The sequence below is a fragment of the Ursus americanus genome, chromosome 2 (genome assembly GCF_024610735.1).
Source record: "Ursus americanus isolate L20-20 chromosome 2, mUrsAme1.1.p, whole genome shotgun sequence".
NCBI lineage: Eukaryota > Metazoa > Chordata > Mammalia > Carnivora > Ursidae > Ursus > Ursus americanus.
In genome coordinates, this window is record NC_142128.1 from 57,049,975 (window position 1) to 57,071,703 (window position 21,729).

The 21,729-nt window shown below is 33.5% G+C and overlaps 1 pseudogene; it reads left to right on the forward strand.

Annotated features, from left to right (window-relative positions):
* The first annotated feature begins 2,226 nt into the window (after positions 1–2,226).
* On the forward strand, positions 2,227–5,880 carry LOC123800101 (translin-associated protein X pseudogene; annotated as a pseudogene).
* Positions 5,881–21,729: the final 15,849 nt, after the last annotated feature.

Below are 21,729 nucleotides of genomic sequence, written 5' to 3' on the forward strand. Positions count from 1 at the left end.
GAACTGAGCCAATATCAAGAGTCACTAACTGAGCCACCCAGGCAGCCCACTGCTTTTATTCTTTTAATTACATTGTCTACCAAGAAAATGCTAACTGGAAATTTCTGACTGCTTTTCAGAAGACACTTTTTGTCTACATGTATAATAAACAACACAGGTAAAATCTTCTACACTTGGAAGCATATCACTGCATACATGTACATAAATTCCTGTGAGATAATGTAATTGGTCTGATGATTGGACAGCATGCTCACTTTAGATTATTAGAATTTGTAGAAGTATTCAGAAATTAGAGACAGGATTTAAAAAAGAAAAATAAAAAATTGGTAATATGTATTAGTTTTATAGATATCTTCAAAAGCTTTATGTTTAGAGCTTCTTTATTATAAAGAAAAGAGATGTTAGACTATTTTGGTTTTTTGGGGTTTTTTTTTTTTGTTTTTGATTAATTTACTTTTTAATTTTTAGGTTAAATTCCAGTTAGTTAACATACAGCATAATATTAGTTTCAGGTGTACAATATAGTGATTCAACACTTCCATACAGCACCAGGTACTCATCACAGCAAGTGCACTCCTTAATCCCTATTGCCTGTTCAACCCATCTCCTCCCCTTTGGTAACTATCAGTTTGTTCTCTTTAGTTAACAGTCTGTTTCTTGGTCTCTCTCTCTCTCTCTCTCTCCTTTTTCCCCCTTTGCTATTTTGCTTTGTTTCTTAAATTCTACATATGAGTGAAATCATATGGTCTTTGTCTTTCTCTGACTGATTTATTTCACTTAGCGTAATAATCTCTAGCTCCATCCATGTCTTTGCAAATGGCAAGATTTCATTCTTTTTTTATGGCTGAATAAAATTCTGTTGTATATATACAACATTTTTTCTTTATCCATTCATCAGTCTATCAACATTTGGGCTCTTTCATTAATTTGGCTATTGTAGATAATGCTGCTGTAAAAATCAGGTTGCTTGTATCCCTTTGAATTAATATTTTCATATTCTTTGGGTAAGTACCTAGTAGTGCAATTGCTGGATCATAGGGAAGTTCTACTTTTCACCTTTTGAGGAACCTCCATGCTGTTTTCCATAGTGGCTGCACCAGTTTGCATTCCCACCAACAGTGCAAAAGTGTTCCCCTTTCTCCACATCTTGGCCCAACACCTGTTGTTTCTTGTGTTGTTGACTTTAGCTTACTGCTTATGTTCTCCTCTAGGATTTTGATGGTTTTCCATCTCACATTGATGTTTTTCATCCATTTTGAATTTATTTCTGTGTAAGATGTAAGAAAGTGGTTCAATTTCATTCTTCTGCATGTTGCTGTCCAGTTTTCCCAACACCATTTATTGAAGAAACTCTTTTTTTCCCGCATTGGATATTCTTTTCTGCTTTGTTGAAGATTAATTGTCCATATAGCTTCAGGTTCATTTCTGGGTTTTCTATTGTTCTGTTGATCTGTGTGTCTGTTTTTGTGCCAGTACCATACTGTCTTGATCACTACAGGTTTGTAATATAACTTGTAGTCTGGAATTTTGAGGTCTCTAGCTTTGCTTTTCTTTTTCAAGGTTGCTTTGGCTCTTTGGGGTCTTTTTTGGTTCCACACAAATTTTAGGATTGTTGGTTCTAGCTCTGTGAAAATACTGTTGCAGTTATGATAGGGACTGCATTAAATATGTGGAATGCTTTGGGTAGTATAGACATTTTAACAATATTCTTCCAATGCATGAGCATGGAATGTTTTTCCATTTCCTTATGTTGTCTTCCATTTCTTCCATCAGTCTTTTATAGTTTTCAGAGTAGAGGCCTTTTACCTCTTTGGTTAAGATTATTCCTAGACATCTTACTGTTTTTAGTGAAATTGTGAATGAAATTGATTCCTTAATTTCTATTTTGGTTGCTTCATTATTAGTGTATAGAATGCAATAGATTTCTATTGAAATATTGTATTTGTATATTGATTCTGTATCCCGCGACTTTACTGAATTCACGTACCAGTTCTCGCAATTTTTTAGTGGAGTCTTTTTGGGTTTTCTACGTAGAGTATCATGTCATCTGTGAAGAGTGAAAGTTTGATTTCTTTCTTAATGATTTGGATGCCTTTTATTTCTTTTTGTTGTCTGATTGTTGAGTCTAGGACTTCCAGTACTATGTGAAATAACAATGGTGAGAGTGGATATCCCTGTCTTATTCCTGACCATAGAGGAAAAGCTCTCAATTTTTTCCCATTGAGGATGAGATTAACTGTGGGTTTCTTGTATATCGACTTTATTATGTTGAGGTATGTCCCCTCTAAACAAACAAAGTCTAAAGCCAGCAGAAGGAAGGAAATAATAAAGATTTAAGCAGAAATACATTATATAGAAACTGAAAAAAAAGAAAGTAGAATAAATCAATGAAACCAGGAGCTGGTACTTTGAAAGAATTAATAAAAATGATAAACCTCGAGCCAGACTGACAAAAAGAAAAGAAAAAGGACCCAAATGAGTAAAATCACAAATGAGAGAGGAGAAATTGAAACAATTATAAGAGAACACAATGAAAAACTATATGCCAACAAAAAGGACAACCTAGTGGAAATGAATAAACTCTTAGAAACATATAAACTACCAAAACTGAAACAGGAAAAAATAGAAAACTTGACAGACCAATAACCAGCTAAGAAATTGAATCTGTAATCAGAAATTTCCCAACAAACAAAAGCCCAGGGCCAGATGGTGTCACAGATGAATTCTATCAAACATTTAAAGAAAAGTTAATACCTATCTTTCTCAAATTATTCCAAAATAGAAAAGGAAGGAAAACTTTCAAATCCATTCTGTGAAGCCAGCATTACCCTGATACCAAAACCAGATAAAAATTCCACTAAAAAAGAGAAGTACAGGCCAATATCCCTGATGAACATGGATACAGATATTCTCAATAAAATACTAGCAAACTGAATCCAACAATACATTAAAAGAATCATTCACCACGATCAAGGGGGATTTATTGGGTTGCAAGAGTGATTCAGTATTCACAAATCAATCAACATGTTATACCACATTAATAAAAGAAAGGATAAGAACCATATGATCATTTCAATAGATGCAGAAAAATCATTTGACAAAGTATAACATCCATTCATGATAAAAACCCTCAACAAAGTAAGACTGTTTTGAATGTTAAAAGGAAAATAACTTAGAATCTGTGAATCCCACTTTATTTTCATAGACTACTAATTATATTAAGATTGCCTTCTCAGTAGTACTGGCATAATTACACTATCAAAGAAGAAGAAATTGGAGAAAATATAACAAAAAGACTGAAAAGCTTTTAGGTGACCCCAATATATAATGTCATTTCATACACATATAAAATAAAAACATGGGAAATCAAAAAATATATTGTAAGTTTTCAGTATTTAGAAAATTTCTAATACTTAATATCTTCATTATGATTTGTCTTTAAAAACTATTTTGTTTCTCAAAAATTTAATTTATATCAAAAAAAGTTTGACACATTTTATAATTACTTGAAAATGTTATCAAAGCATCATTTTGATTGTTACTGTACTTCCTTTCCAATGTAACTAAAAATACAATAGCAATTTTTAGTGTTCTTATTTCAAAAGTTTAAGTAAAATGGTATCATATAAGTTTTTTTTGGAATAAAATATGCAACATACCCAAATTAGGTAAAATTTTAATAATAAACATATCTTTGGATGAGTTGTCTTGATTTTATTTAATTTCAGATTTAAATTCTTCTGTAATTTTCTGACAATAATTATTATATAAATGTGAGTGATATTATACTTAAAACTTGCAAATTTTATGCTGACTCTTAAAACATTGACCCCAAAGTAATCCATATCACATCCCACTAATAGTTCATTAGCCATACAAGTCAGAGTTGGTACTAGACTTCCAGTTCCCAGTCCAAATATAGGGTTTGGAGGTTGTCATTCCCATCCTCATAATAAGAAAAAAGCTGAAGAAACAGACATCACTACCTCTCTTAGATCCATCAGAGAATTAAAGTCACAGATCAAATCAGTGTGCTGAAAAATTAGAAAGAAAGGCAGATGCAGAGTTTATAGTTTATCAGAAGCAGAAGCAGCCACTAGAGCCAGCATCAGTAGTAATAAAGGATACTTGACTAATTGCTAGAGACTAGTGTGGACTGACTTCAGAAATAAAAACGTCAGGGAGATCAGTGCTAGGCATCTCCTGCATTTTTGTAGTTTTCCCTCCAGGTGTCCTACCAGGTTTTCACTCTAAAGATCTGAAGGAAAAAAACAAACAAAACAAAACAAAACAAAACAAAAACCCTGCTTCCAACAGGAGTAAGGGTAAAGTAACCATTTTGGAATACGCTCAGAGAATTCTGTTCTCTTTAACAAAGGCTTGCCCATAATGGAAACTCTTTTTACAAATGTGAAGGAAGGGAAATACCCATCTTCAGCCCACCCCCCACCCCCCAGCCTCCCTGTCTTCCTGAGGAGGAAAAAGAAAAGAGGAAGATAAAGACTGAGAAGTACTTGTGGGGCACAGCTTACCAAAAGACTTAACACCCAACTCGATCTTACTGCTAGAGAGCATTCCCCCGGCCCCCACATCTTACCACCTCTTCAACAGACTTATGTATGACAACTGAAAAGTGAAGCTGAAAAGAACTGCAAGACTCAGACCCTATTTAAAAAGGAGTCTCAAGAAAAATCCAAGACAACAGAAGACACAAAAGCTGCAGAAGAAATTTTAGTCTCTGACATCTGCAGCTAGAGCAGATATTAAACACAGCATAAATCCTAGTCAAATAAACATAAAACCAAACATCAAGAGCCTTTAGCCTTTAAATATAAAACCAAACAGCAAGATTTACCACAGTTCCTAAAGTTAATATTATTGATTTTCAAAATTTGTCATAGGAATAAGCTATATCAGTAGGAATTATGTGAAGTATATGTGTGTTTGTTATTTAAACAAGTAAATTATTAAATTGAGTGTGTTGACTTTGGCTGGCTGCAAAGGGCTACTGAGCAGGCTCTCTCTAGCCAGCACCTTAGTCACTACTCCCTTGTGCTGTTGGCCTTCACATCATTTCAGCAGGAACTTGATGCAAAACATGACAAAAATGAGAGACTTAGTCAAGATATAACTGCTGAAAGTAAAAGACAATTTTTCTCCTCCATAGGATTACAAGTGCTCCTGATATGGAAGATATATTGACTGAATCAGAAATCGAACTGGATGGTAGTAGACAAAAGATATCACGAGTAGCCCAAGAGCTCTTCAGGAGAGGACATGCATCAATTCCATAGAGACATTACTACAGGACTGCAGGAATATGTGGAGGCTGTCTCTTTTCAGCAGTTCATCAGAACATGATCACTTACCAGTATGGATGAAATTAAACAATTGATATTTACAGCAGTAGAATATAAAAAGAAAATAAGACACCCCCAGCCCTCTGATGCACAGAGGAAGCAGTTTGGAACTGGGAGACTAAAAATCACACCTGTTGATTACCTTTGATTACCTTCTGGGAATGACTATTTTAACTGGAGAGTTGATGCAGATGTATATTAACAGCGTGGGGGATGGGGACATTGACACACCCTTTGAAGTGAGCCAGTTTTTATGTCAGGTTTATGATGGGTTTTCATTCATTGACTATACTGGACCTTACGAGGTTTCTAAGAAGTTGTATACCTTAAAACAAAGTTTGGCCAAAGTGGAGAATGCTTGTTACGCCTTAAAGTCAGAGGTTCAGAAATTCGAAAACAGAAGCTGGCAGATGTCTTTTCAGTTAAAACAGAAATGATCAATCAAGAAGAGAACATTTCTTGGAATACCATTCTCAGTTGTTATTCTCTTGAGAGACCAGTTTGTAAGACTGTTATTTAGCATTTCGTTGGACTTTATAGTGGCTTTTACATAAAAATGTTTTCAGTTGTACTTGTTTTAAGATGTATACAAGCTGTACATAAAATTATTGAAACAAGTCATTTCTTATATCTTACTCATCCAAGTTTGCATAAAAATGTTTACATATATGCCTATTTGAATTTTTGCTGGCTAAACTTCAATCATTTATCTTTGAAATGTGAGCATGCTTTAGATTGCACTTTCTGCTATACCTGTTTTAATTTACATTGTGTGAATTTTGGAGTGCTAATATTTATTGGGAGCCATTTATAATTAAAACTGGCGATTTTGTTATATATAGAAAATATATATCTGGACTTGACTTTCATATTTAAATTTCTTGGTAATATTTTGCCAAGCTTCCAAAATAGGTTTATTCCATAGAACAAGGATTAAAAATTATTAAGGTATCAGTATTATGAGGTATTATAGTGAGAATTCATATTATGTTGTGGTCATTGTTTAGGCCATTTTGAATCCATTTGAAACAGCCTTCCAGAAAAACGGATACACAGATTTTTGTTTTTACATTTAATTTTTATCCTTTATCACAGAAAGTCTGATAATGAATTGGAGCTAACATTATAATATTTTCACTGGTGTTTGAGTTCAATTATGTGCTTGTACATATATTGGAAAAGCTTTTAGTAATGATTATTAGTAGTTCTTTTGTTGTCATTATATTACATTAGGCATGTTTCTTATAGATTCATCTATAAGAAATTTATATTTAAATAATTATAATTAAGTTTGAAATTTTTGAAATACTAAGTTAATTCAAACCTTTATAGTTGTCCAGTGTGTTATTTGATAGTATAGAAAGTTGCCAAAGAAAATTTATCATATACAATTCAGCAATAAGACAATTGCCAACCACCTCTAATAATGTTTAGAATTGGAATTTGCCTACTGAAATTAGTTACAGATTATTCCCTGTGGTGTGAAGCTGACTTGAGCATGACACTATTGGCTGACAACCAAACATTTCCATTTGATTTTGTGCATTTTGAGAATCTAGATACTGGATTTTATTTTTGGAAAGATTAGCTGCTCTGTTTGCAAGGACTTGATTCTTTGAAAGTGAAATTTCCCCCAAAAAAATCTTGTGAAGGGAAATAAAATGCAAACATGCCTAATAAATTAGGTTGGTTGGTTTATTTTAGTGGTAGTAAGTTTTTTTTTGGTTTCCCTATTTGAAGACATAGTGCTAAAGTATATTCTCATTACATAGTTTTGTTTCTTCTGCCACTTAAAGTTAATTTAAATGTTAAAAGTAATATAAATGGATTAATGAATGCCTTAGAGATGTTTAAAACTGAAGTCTTTAAATATTAAAAGACAAAAAAGTAAATTAATAAGTCAATGCCTGAATTGAGGGATTATTTTTTAAAAATATAGGATTCTGGTAACTTTCTAACAAATAAACAACTTCCCTTATTGAGACAATAGTTTGCAATACTAGTTTGTGATAGTTTTAAGTGATTTACATTCTTCTGAAAATGTCTTAATCATGGATTACATTTGAAACTATATTTAAGTCAAATGTTGAAGGTTGGCTTGTCTCCTTCCGATTACTTATAGTAAACCATGAGAAGAGAGAAATGATATAAAGATGGAATTGTTAAGAGAAAAAGGAAGTAGAATTCATAATCTGGGGAAATTCTCAGACTATCCATATTGCAAAATATAGGAACACTAAGGGTATGGCCAATTGACCATTTGATAAGAAGATTTGTATGAGTCAGCCATCTCAGCAGAAACCAGAAGCTATTGTTGAAGACCATGGAAGAATGACCCCAAAGGCAATTCAGAGATTATCAAAGCTGCTGCACCAATCCCAGGCCCAGAATTCAAGGACCTGGGAGACAGTGTGGTTTCAAAGGGGGAGCTGTGCCTGTAGGACCCAGTAGCACACTTCCTGCACAGTGCCAGGTGCCATCTCACATCGCATGCTCCCTTCACACTTTGGCACCAGGCTCCCCCCGCCCCCGCCCTGTCCCAGGTATGGTTTTGGTAGGCCCCAGTGCAGTGATGGTCTCCCCTCAGGAGTGCACAGGAAGCAAATTTGGCAGCTTCCTCTAGCCACAGTCCTCACCAGCGAGCAGAGTGTAAAAGCCCAAGGTGCATGTCTGTCTCTACCTAGATTTCAAAAGACAGAGGCACCTGTCAGACTGGAGAGACCCAGGCAGTGAGCCACTAAAAGGCTGTCCCCCTGAGCCCTGGGAGTGACACTGCCACCCCAGAGGGCCACAAAGACAGAGCATTGAGCCAAAGAGAATCACTTTTGAGATTTAAGGTTTATTGTTATTTCCCCCCATTAGGTTTCAGACTTACCTGGAACGTATTACCTCTTTCTTTTCTCTTATTTCTCCCTTTTGGAATGGAAATGTTTATCTTATGTGTGTTCCACCATTGTATTTTGGAAGCACATAATTTATTTGGCTTTACAAGGTTCACATCTGGACAGTCTTACCTGTATCTGATTTTGATGAGATTTTATACTTCAGACTTTTTAGTTGATGCTGGAATGAGTTAAGACTTTGGGGCTGTTGAGATGGAATGCATTTATGTTGCATGTGACAAGGACATGAATTTGGGGGAACCAGGGCAGAATTCTACAGACAGTGGCCACCCCAAAATTTGTATGTTGAAGCCTAATCCCCAGTGTGATGGTGCTTGGAGGTAGGGTTCTCAGGAGGTGATTAGATCATGAGAGGAGAGTCCTCATAAATGCAGTTAGTGCCCTTATAAAAGACCCCAGAGAACTCCCTTGCCTCTTCTGCCATGTGAAGACACCACGAGAAGAAGGCCATTTATGAACCAGAAAGCAGACCCTTCCCAGACATGAATCTGCCTGCACCTTGATCTTGGACTTCCAGCCTTCAGAATTGTAAGATTTAAGTGTTTGTTGTTTAAGCCACCCAGTATGTGATATTTTTGTTATAGCAGCCCTAAAAGACTAAGACTATCACTCATTCCTCCTATCAGTTCACTTAAAACCAACACAAAACATCAGTACTTCCTCCCTCCCCACCAGGATCCCAAAGCATAAACCTATTCTACCTTTCTTTTCTATAAAGAAAATAGAACAAAAATAAATAATTGCATATAAAAATTTAAAAAATGGTACTTAAAACCATAATCAAATTGACATTTCACCTGTAATCAACTTAGATCAATTTAACCAACTTTTATTTCATTTTTTTCATCAAAATATTTGCTCTCTTTCTTTCCTTGTTTCTGTTTCTGACTCTCTCCCTCTCCCACTCTGAATTTGTTCCTCTCTCCTGTTCTCTTCATTCTTTATTTACTGGAAAAATTTTTATAAGACAATAAGAAATTATGTACTTAAAAATCTGCTGTTGTGGTTTCATTGTACAAGTTTATACCAATCTGTTAGTTGTTTTTATAGGTGGATTGCTTTATTTACTTAAGTGTTTGGAGAGAAACATAAGTAAGAAAGAGATATCTTGCTGTGAAGGGAATAATGAGGAATATGTTCTATCTGGAAAAAAATCTGTATCAAGTACTCTAAGAAATTTCACAAAATTTAATAATAAATGGTTTCTGGGTTATACTGAGAAAAAACTCATTTGAGAGTTATCAGAATTACTTTTGACCACAAAATGTTAGGAAAAAAGTTATAAATCATAGAAGTCAGCATTATTGGATCTGTAAGAAATTGTATTAAATCAAGGTTACATACATTAAACATAAAGCATATCCATAACTTATTTATTACAAACCATACATTTCTATTTGTTCACATCAGTGAAATATAGATGAGATGGTGAGATGAATTAATTATGAATCACTTCCTATTGAATGAATGCTAATGTTATGGTTATTGATTTTTCCATGATTTTTCTCCTTCAAATTCTAGAGAAAATATCCTTCAATTCCAGTTTACCTTTGTTATTATATTATAGTCTATGAATGTATATTCGCATTATTGGGTATTCCAGTCTATTAGACCCTTCGTAAGTGTACTCTGAATACCTAGTCTAACCTTCAGCCCTGAAGACCCATATTTTTTTTTCTTTTTAAAGTAAAGGTTGGGGCACCTGGGTGGCTCAGTCAGTTGAACATCCAACTCTTGATTTTGGTTCAAGTCATGATCTCAGGGTTGTAGGGTAGAGCCCCGCATTTCCGTGCCCAATGCAGAGTCTGCTTGTCCCTCTCCCTCTGCTTCTCACCCCCTCAATGCTCTCTCTCAAATGAATAAATAAAATCTTTTAAAATTTTTTAAAAATAAAAGACAGTTTATCAGTTTAAAAATCAAAGATTACAGTATGTGGGGGGAAAAAAGATCACAGTATGTGAAAACTAATACCCTCTGGTCATTAAGAAACCTGAACAAGCTATGAAGGCAAGACAAAAGGGAAGGTAATTCTAAACATCACATGAGGTTATAATCAACTCTTCCTCTTAAAAATCCTGACAAAATATGAAAATCTTTTGTATCAAGGCAATGGAAAGCTACAAACGTAGTAAAAATTTGGGGAGCTGTAATCTTGGATTTGAGAAAAGTACAGAGGGATAATATGGGTGTTTGGGACCACTTTCCCTTTTGAAATGATTACCTGTTTAAAAAGGGAAAGCAGTAGCAATAGGCAGAGAAGCTAAGCAGAGATTTTTTGCAGTCTCATGGGAATTTGGGGGCTCTCTTGAAATGAAGACTTCATAATTTCCCCAGGCTTTTAATTGAGAATCTGAAAAGAGCACACTGGAATGAAAGGTGAAGCAAAAATAGATCACTCAGTCACAAAAGACTAAAGCCTGATTTCACATCATCATAGACTCCAACTGGGATAACTGATATGGGATTGCTACTATGCAGAGAATAGCTGCTTGCCTCAAGGAACCATAAATGTTTCTGAAGGAAGATGACAACAAAAGCCTCATATATGTTCTCTCTCTCCTTCTCTCTCTCTCTCTCTCTCTCTATATATATATATATATATATATCTGTAATTCAATAAAAATCAAAAAACTTTTAGAACACAGAACTTTTTTAAAAAGAAAAAAATTCAAAATATAAAGTGACCAGATATATTTTTTAAAGGAATTTTCAAACATGGACTTTAAAATAACTATGACAAATAAATCCAAGTATATAAGAGACAATAGGAAAATATTGGCAGATGTTATAAAGGAGAAGCAAATAGTAACTTTAAAAAAATCTAATACATTATGCGTGTAATAAATTTAATGGCCAATAAGAGATAATGAGCTGAAAAATAGATTGAGAAATACTCTGAAGAATAGAGAGGCAATGGTACGAAAATACAGAAGAGATCATATGAGATATATAGAACGAAATTAAAAGACTAACAAAAATGTAAATACTGTTGCACAAGAGAAGAGTTAGAATAGGATAGAATCAATCATTGAAGAGATTTGGGGAAGAAAGGAAGAAATTTCCAAAGTGGGTAGTAGAAATCAAGCCACATATTATGCAAGATATACAAAAAGAAACTTAAGCCCATTAAAGAAAAACTCCTGAAAATTAATATATGAGTAGGTGTAAGTCTTTCATATTTTTTCTTTTATATTTGCCCCAACTGTTTCTTCTTTCTTTATTGTTGTTTTTTTTTTTTTTGTACTAATTCTCTTTTTCTTATATTTAAAAATTATTCTTCAGGGTGTTTTTTAAGGCTTTACAATATGCGTTCTTGCATTACTATAGAATTCCATGAGCTAATTTTATGCCATTTTACTTATAAGATAGAAGTCTTAAAACAATATATGCTTATGAATCCTAGTCTAAAATCTTTACTACCATTGACCTTTATTTTACTTCTTAATATATTATTCATCCCATAATATAGTTACTTTTATGACAAATATGAGGTATTAGTTAATACCTCACTATTCTGTATGTTATAGTTGAATAAATCCCCAATGGGGAATATAGTCAGATATATATCTATATATCTGTATCTATATCTATATCTATAGATATATAGGTATATATCCCAAGATAGAAAGAAGTATGTTTCTAAAAAGTGTTTTAGTTTGGCCAACTTGATAATGGGAAAACAAACTTTACAGAATAATTTTATTATTTTTGTTTAACCTGTAAACTATGTTTTATTAAAGAAATTCAAAAATGAGAAAAATAGGCTTTACATTTATAACATATTTGCTACTTATGCTCTTCATTCCTTTGTGTTTATTTCTATACTGAAATCTCCTTTCTGCTCACTCATTATATTCTTTTCCAGGAGCCAAATAACACTTTTTTTAAAGATCCTAATAGTAAGTATTTTAAGCTTGCAGGTCATATAGTCTATGTCTCGACTACTCAGTTCTGCTGTTGTTTGACAATTGCATCACTAGACATTATGTAAATGATAAGCTTTAGCATTTACTATTACAACTTTATTTGTAAAAAATAGGTGGCCAGTTTTTGGGCCATAATTTGCTGCCCTAATCTTTTACATTACTTCTTTGATCATATTTACAATTACACTTTTAAAGTTTGCATCTGCCAATGCTGAAATCCATGTCATATCTGGATCTATTTCTATTGACTGTTACTATTTTCCTTCTGATGGGTCACATAATTTGGCTTCTTACCATGTCATATGTATATTTTTTCTTTTTTAAAACGTGTTATGTTGTTCATTCTAGATACTATTGCTGTTGAAGGTTGAAGTTTTATCGTCTTTCAATAAGGAGTGTTGAATTTTATTTTGGAAGGCAGATAATTTGCTGGCAAGTGAACTTGATCCTCTTGAGGCTTATATATAAGTTTTGTTAGTGAGACACTACAGAGAACTTACTCTAGGTCTAGGGTAGTGCTATTGCTAATGAAGCCTTTTTGGGAAACTCAGTTGAATTTCTGGCCTGTTCAGTTTGTGTTTTTCACTCTGGCTTGTGTCTGCCTCAATTTTTCAATATAGTGTAACTTGTGGAATTTCTGTAGAACCCCCAGATGCCTAGTCGTTATTTTGTGCCAAGTCTGTCAGGGTCTCACACTGAGTATACACAACTGAATGAATAGTCATCAAATACTCCTTTTTCTAAAAAGGTAAAAAAAAGCATGTATTAAAAACTCTTTTTCACCAAGAGGCAGTTAAAATTTATCATTTAAAACCCAGACCACCACAAAAGAGAGAATGGGGGGCTAAAAACTATGAAACATTGACAAAATGACCAAGATGGACAACACCTGGCAAAGGTCAGTGCCAGGGTGGTGGGGTATCTCCTCTCCTGAGGTCAGGATCAGTGGCAGGGTGGAAACTCAAAGCACCCCCAGCCCCTGGGGGCCCAGTGCATAAGCTTCTCTAAGAGGGACTGTAAGTAGAGGAAGAGCCTTCAGTAGTGTGTTCATCACGTGGGTTGTTGTACATTCTGCTCAGTCCACTCCCCATTGCTGAGGCTGTACTCTATGGCCACTCTCTGAGAATGAAGTTTCCTTTATGCAAATTTTCAAACCCATAAAACTTTAGAAAAACAGGTGGCCAGCCAATGGACCATCATTCATCAACCATTTCTATAGAACATAAAATTATATGACTCAACATTTCCAATCTTCCTAAACTGTGCTGAAATCCTGGTATCACAGTATATTAAAAATGTTACTTGGGGTAATCTATTCCAAGCCATTTAAGTTTTCTGACACATTAAATAGCTTATAGAAAGAAGAGCCCCATAAGGCTTTTGTGAGAATTAAATTAGGCAATTTGTGTACAGTTCCTTACACTAACAAATAACAAAAAATAAATAACGCTAACCACTATTACTTATATTTAGGTCATTATTTTTACTGTTACTTGTGTTTTATCTCTGACATTGGAAAAAAATAGTACTAAATTAACTTAAAAATGCCTCAGAATCAGGATGTCGGGGTGGCTCAGTCAGTTAAGCATCCAACTCTTGGTCTCAGCTCAGGTCTTGATCTCAGGGTCATGAGTTTAAGCCCCATATTTTAAAAAGCCCCTACTAAAAAAAAAAAAAAAGCCTCTGAATCTATTTGGCAAAAGGATGGGGTGAGGAGGGAACTATAGGTGGGAAAGGCTTTCAGACCTGTCTTCCCTTGAAAAGCATTATATTTAAATCCATATCTAAAATGGGAGGTTTTGTTTAATGTCACAGAAGCACCATTTTTATTTTTCTGTATTAACTCCTGTTGGCCTACTGTAAGTGCACTTTAGAAACTTGGGATTTATCTATAAATTATAGGATGTTAGGTTCTCCTCTTTAACGTAGAATGACTATATTAACATGATTAATATTGTAATGCCTTAGGCAAACATCATCATTCACTTCTTTTCCATTCACTCTAAAATTTATTGATCTACAGTGACCAAAAACTGACTACACATTATTATTCTCTTTGTAATATTTTCCACTAGGATGGAAACCGTATTGAGTAACCTTCCGTACTTATAAACTTTTCAAACCCTTACCAAGTGTAAATGGCTAATTAATTCCATAAAACATAACAATGTGTTTTACAACCAGAGGATAACTCTAACACTTAATAAAAATCATGAGGACAATATAGAATAATTCATACAATCAAGAAATACCTCAGTCAAAACACATGTAATTAAGCCTGTAAATAGACTCATAAAAACAAACACTTTTTACCTAGTAGACAACTTAATTTAAGTCTATACTTCTATGTCAAAATCATATTCTATCACAAATATGAGTTGCACATAAACCAATAAGCTTGTCCTGAGAGTTTTGAGATATTCTACTTAAATTTGTGTGAAATTTGAGTACCCTAATTTGAATGAAAAAACTTCATGTAAAATCAAGCAAAAGCTTATGATGGATTAACTGACCTTTAAACCATACATACATAAGCTTTGAGTTAAAATAATTCTCAACCTGGAATATGATTTTGGGGATATATGAATATTCAGTTTCACAGACAATAAGTGTTCAAATCTTCAATGTAAATTCAGATCAGATAATTCAGATCTGATGCATGTGAACTGAACTTACTAGATAATTACATTTTCATTCAGTTATATACTTTAGTGAAACATCTAATTATGTTTTTATAACATCAATATGGTTCAGTCATTTATACAATCTCTCACTATATGTATATGATATGATAAACACATTTGTATCCATATTATATATTATTCACATTTAGTAGATATATTTATAGGTAAATAGTAAATATATAATATATAACATCATTACATATCTCTATCACCTTATATATTATATAATGTACATATCTGTATTAGATACATAAATTAATACACCTATCTAAAAGATGTATTGATGTCTATCATATATATAAATATATAGAGAGAGACAAAGAGACAGAATTTAATACTGTTTAAAGTAAAGACAGTTCAAATAAACTCTATTTCCATACATACAGCATTGGAGAGATGGTTATAATCTAATATAGGTTTCTTTTAACTTATGCTTTTTATAGATTAGTCATTTAACTTAAAATTCGTTTCTTTGGAATAATATTAACTACTACTATTCCTTTAAGAAATTGTTGGAGAATCATTGTAAGAACTTAAAGAGGTATCAATAATTTCTTCAAAAAAACAAAGAAGGAAATAAAACATTTTATGGGCAAGAATCAATACTGCTTCCCAGGTCTAGATTATTTCCATGCTCTATAAACTCTGAGCACACTATAATAGAGAAGATTAATAAAAAGATTTTAATTAGTCTGTTTTTCATAAAACATCATAAGCAAAATTAAATAGTATACAGTAAACTATACTATACAGATAACTATATGAGGTTTAGATTGAATTTAGAAAAGAATATGCCCAGAAGGAAATCATATAAAAGTTATAATCAGAGATAAATTATCTGAAAAAATAAAATTATAGCTTGATATCTTATTTGTATTATCATATAAACATTTGAAATTAAATATCCAAATAACAGAAGAAATAGATACCCTTACATTCCTAGTTCTAAATTGTTACATGTTTTTTGGACAATTGTCAGTGTTTTTCAAAAGTCTTCAACTAATCTGATACTGTAATTCTATTTCTAAGAATATATTTCAAAGGCATAATTTAAGAGAAATGTCAAAATGTATATATGAAGATGATATTGCAATATGAATCACATATAAAAATGTATAATATCTAATAATGATATGGTATTGATCACAATGATGTTAACAGCTAAAATTTATTGTATACTTGTTATAGACTAAGCAAAAAACATTGTCTCATTTAAGCACAATAGTCCCATTTTATACAGTTATTTTAAGTTTTATTTTATTTTATTTGAGAGAGAGAGAATGAGAGAGAGCATGAGCAAGGTGAGGGGCAGAGGGAGAAGCAGACTCCCCGCTGAGCAGGGAGCCCGATGCTGGGCTGCATCCCAGGACTCTGGGATCATGAGGATCATGACCTGAGCTGAAGGCAGACGCTTAACTGACTGAGCCACCCAGGCACCTGATTATGCAGTTATTTCAAATAAGAATCTGAGAGGGGCACCTGGGTGGCTCAGTTGGTTGAGTGTCTGACTCTTGATTTGGGGTCAGGTCATGATCTTGGGGTAGCAGGATCAAGCCCTGCATCAGGCTCCATGTTCAGCAGGAAGTCTGCTTCTCTCCCTCTCCCTTTCCCTCTGCCCCTCTCCCTGTTCACTCTCTCTCCCTCTCTTTCTTTCTCTCTCTCTTTCAAATAAATAAATACATCATTAAATAAGAATCTGAGAATCAGAAAGCTAAAATAATTTGCTATATAATGTTTAATAGAAAAGCCATGAGTATATAATTTAAACCCAAATTTCTTTATCTCTCATTAACCATCTTTATTTCATCACAATAAAATATTAATTAATACATTGATTAGATCCTTTCTCATAATTACATGTGATAACATACAATACAACCTTTAAGGCAAAGATGACTATATAATAATTTGAGAAAATTCTGATAGCTAATTATTTTTATAAACTTATAAAAAATTGAAAATATTTCATGACTTTTTATATATAATCTTTTTTTTTAATTTATGGCAACATTATAATGCATACATGTCCATTGTGTGTGTGTGTGTATGGAAAGAGATAATGAGAGAGAGAGTTTTTGGTGAATTAAAATTAACACATCTCTGCCCTTTGTGGAACTTACATCCTTATAAGGAAAATAGACATTTATAGAAACTAGTATATTTAGGACTTTCATTTTTACACTCAGTTAAGTGACTTATTTGTATAAGTGACAGAAATAAAATAATGGGGAAAAAGTGTGGCATAGGGAGTTGATATTTTATGCAGAGTCGTCAGTAAAGACCTTTGAGATAAGAGTTGCTCAGGATAATTATGGTAGTCTGGGTGAAAATGGTAGTCAGAAAAGGCCTTTGTGATAAAGGGTGATTTGTGAATTTGAAGAAGTGAAATAATGCCATAAGATTATCTGGGGAAGATCATCCCAGGAAAAAGAAATAACAAGTTCAGAGGCCCTGTGATTGAAGTCTGATTGATATGTTCAAACACTGGCAAGAGGCAGTAGGGCCTGGAGGGTAGGGAATGGAAGAACAAAACAGAAGCTCTACATGGGGTTGGGTCATGAGGGCTTTGTGGGTCATTTGTGTGAATGTAGAATTTACTTTGAAATAAGATGCCTTTGATGGGTTTTGAACAAAAGTGTCATGTTCTGATATATATATATATAGTCTTGGTTCTCAACATTTAAATCAATCATGATATTAATAATTAGTTTATACCAAAAACTGTCTGATATTCATGCCAAAGTATTTTATAAAATAGAATTACATTCACTTTGAAAGTAGAATTAATTTTACTAATTTCACAGATGAACTCAGATTTGTGAGTAAACAGAATAAATTTTATCTCTTTAATTAGTTTTTCCCGCTTTTCAAGTTATGTGTATTTGGTTGTAAATTCCCCTTAGCATTATAAATATACTACTAATACTCTTGGATACAGCTTCAGACTATAAATATGAAATGCCTTATAGCTAGAATTATTATGATTCAAACACGAAGAAACATGGATTGTGACATGAGAAAACAATTTTAAGAATCTGTCTTTTTTAAAGTTTTACTTTTTATATTAAACAGTGAATTGCTCTCTTAGTGTTCCCCTTTTCAGTGTGGATTTTTTTCATTGTTGTTGTGGGTCGTTAATTAATATATTTTCTTCACTTTTTTTATCTTTCCTTAATAAGATTTAAGTTTGGGGGCACCTGGGTGGGTGGCTCAGTCGGGTAAGCATCGACTCTTGGTTTCGGCTCAGGTCATGATCTCGGGTCATGGAATAGAGTCCCACACTGGACTCCACACTCAGCAGGGAGGCTGCTGGAGATTCTTCCTTTCATCTCCCTCTATCACTCTCTCCACTTGCACTCTCTCTCTCAAATAAAATAAATAAATCTTTAAAAAAATTTAAAAGATAAGGTTTTTTAATTAAGACTTTTTTAGAGAAGTTTCAGTTTTAGAGATGTACCTCCTCCCCCTGAGGTTCCCCTTCCCCCTACACATATTTTTTATTAATGGTCTCTTGCATTAGTATAATATACTTGTAATAAGTATTACAGTTGATAAGCCAATATTGATACATTGTTTTAACCAAAGTCTATAGGTTACATTAGGGTACACTCTTTTCATTGTATGTTCTCTGGGTTTTGACAAGTACATAATGGCATGTATCCAGTATTTCAGTACCATACAGAATAGTTTCACTGATCTAAAAATCTCTTTTGCTCCTATTCATCCCTCTCTTTTTTCTTTCCCTTCTCTGTTCCCACAGCCACTGATGTTTTTAGTGTCTCCATAATTGTGCCTTTTAGAGAATATCATAAAGTGAAAATCATATAGTGTGGGTTTTACCTAGTTGGCTTCTTTCACTTAGCAATATATGCTGAGGTTTCCTCCATTTCTTTTCATAGCTTAACAGCTCATTTCTTTTTTTTTTATTACTTTTTTTAATCTCATTGTATGGATTTACCACAGTTTGTTTATCCATTCACCTATCGAAGGGCATAGTGGTTGCTTGCAAGTTTTGGCAGTTTTGAATAAAGCTTCTAAAATTATCCATGTGCAGGGTTTTGTGTAGACATAAGTTTTCAGCTCCTTTGAGTAAATACCAGTGAATGCAATTGCTTGATCATTTGGTAAGAATATACTTAGTTTTAGGGGCACCTGGGTGGCTCAGTAGGTTAAACGTCTGCCTTCAGCTAGGGTCATGATCTCAGGGTCCTGGGATTGAGCCCCGTGTGGGGCTCTCTGCTTAGCAGGGAGCTTGCTTCTCCTTAATCTCCCTGCTCCTGCTATCTCTCGCTATCTCTGTTACTATCTCTGTCTCTGTCTCTCTCTCAAATAAATATTTTTTAAAAAAGAATATATTTTATTTTGAAGAAATGACCAAACTATCTTCCGTATTGGTTGTACCATGTGCATTCCCACCAGCAATTAATGAGAGTTCCTGGTGCTCCACATCATCTTCATGGACTTGTTGTCAGTGTTTTAAATTAAATTAGCCATTCTAGCAGATGTATAGTGGTCTCTCGTTGTTTTAACATACAATTATCCAATGGCATATTATTCATCATATTTTTAATGATTTAGAACTCCACCAGAATGTCCCTATTCGTTTTAGTGGGGAGAGGAGTACCAAGAAACAAGGAAATAATTAGTGTAAGGTGATGTTATAGATTCTAATATAGCATAATATCTAAGACTTTATGATACATGATATAACCTAAATAATGACAAATTCTATAAAGAAAATAAGTCTGGGATAAAGTAAAAATGCAAATAGATCTGTGGGTGACTCTAGTTCCAAAGAAAGGGACCATGATAATGGTATGAGCTAGGGTGTTAGCTGTAGAGTTGATATATAATGTTTATAATTTGAAATATTGGCTTAGAATGTGGTATGAGAAAGAAATAAATCAAGAACTAATCTTAGGTTTTTGGCCTGAGCAAGTGGATATGTAGTGTCGCTATTTACTGAGATGAGAAAGATGATATAAGGGATGGGGAAAAGCTGAAAGCAAGATTTTTTTTTTTTTTTTTGCAGTATGTTAAGGTTTTGTAAAGACTAAAAATTCAGTATAAAGTCACAAAAAGTACTCATAAATGAAATCATTATTTCTCTTTTTTTTTCCATACAATCCACCACTATTACTAGAGTATCAAGACTAGAACACAGTTTTACTGTAGAAATTCAAATTATTTAACTGCTTTGGAAGAACAGAGGGACCAAGGAATTTAAAAGTGTTAACTTGTCTACTTATTCACATCCTTTGCCAAGAGTGGTTTAATATCCAGATGCTTGAAAGGAGAAAAAAGAAAAAGAAAAAATCCTCCAGTATATCTGAGACCTGAAGATGCATCAACACATTTTCATCTTTGCATTTCAAACTATTCTCTTATAAAGCCTCATTCACACTGTTTAAACATAGGTATCTCTTCAGCTAAAACTTTTGCTGTACTGTATTTAGCATAGTTATATATTTTCTGCCCACATTTAATTCCACTTTGTCTCTAATTTACAAGATCATTCTGACAGTTGCTGCTGGAGAATACATTGGAATTCCAAGAGTGAATGCATAGGCTCACACTTGAGACTGTTGGAGTGGTTGAGAGAGAAATATGAGAAAATAGTCCAATTTAATGATGACACAGCAGAGGTGGAGAGTTCCAATACATTTAGTGATGATTTGGGTGTGTGTGGTAAAGACAGAAAGGAATAAAGGATGACTCCAGATTTTTGACCTCAAGAAACTAGATACATGGGAGAAAACTTTATAGACACATTAAATTTAAAGAATCTCGGGGCGCCTGGGTGGCACAGCAATTAAGCATCTGCCTTCGGCTCAGGGCGTGATCCTGGCGTTCTGGGATCGAGCCCCACATCAGGCTCCTCCGCTATGAGCCTGCTTCTTCCTCTCCCACTCCCCCTGCTTGTGTTCCCTCTCTCGCTGGCTGTCTCTGTCTCTGTCGAATAAATAAATAAAATCTTAAAAAAAAAATAAAATAAATAAATTTAAAGAATCTCTACAATGGAATTTATTGCTCATTTGGCATTTCACATTTCAGAGGACTCATTGAAAGGGCATTTAAAAAGAAGACAAATATCTTGAATCTTGATTGACTTTAAAAATATTTTTATGGATTATTTCTTTTTATTTTCATTTATTTCTGTAAATGTCTTTTGCAAATAGAAATGAACATGTTTCACATGTGTCTATATTATTTGTTCATAATATTTGGCTTTCTTAAGAAAAATTTCTTTATTGAGAGATTTTAATAATACTATATGCATTCTCTTTTACTATTTTAATAGATTTTATATATTTTTACTTTTTTTTAAAAGATTTTATTTATTTATTTGACAGAGAGAGACAGCCAGAAAGAGAGGGAACACAAGCAAGGGGGAGTGAGAGAGGAAGAAGCAGGCTCTCAGCGGAGAAGCCTGATGTGGGGCTCGATCCCAGAACGCTGGGATCACGCCCTGAGCGGAGGGCAGACACTTAAAGACTGCGCCACCCAGGTGCCCCTAATTTTACTTTTAATTCAGCTTACATTCATTTTATATATGTGAAAATATAATAAGCAATTTTGTTTTCAAAATGGTTGCATTTATGTGAAAATTCTTTATTAATTAATGATATAGACTTTAATAGATCACTGTCTTATAAATATTGGGACATTTACAAGTTATATCAGATATCCAGCTGGTTTTCTAGTGATGAGACCTCATAAGTTTTACAGATAGTTGATGTGGTCACGTATATATTCATATGCACTCATTTCAGGGGCAGGCATTTCTGATACATGTGCTAGTACACTATTACACATTAGTAATGTTTTAAATAAATGTAACTTTATATTATACTGA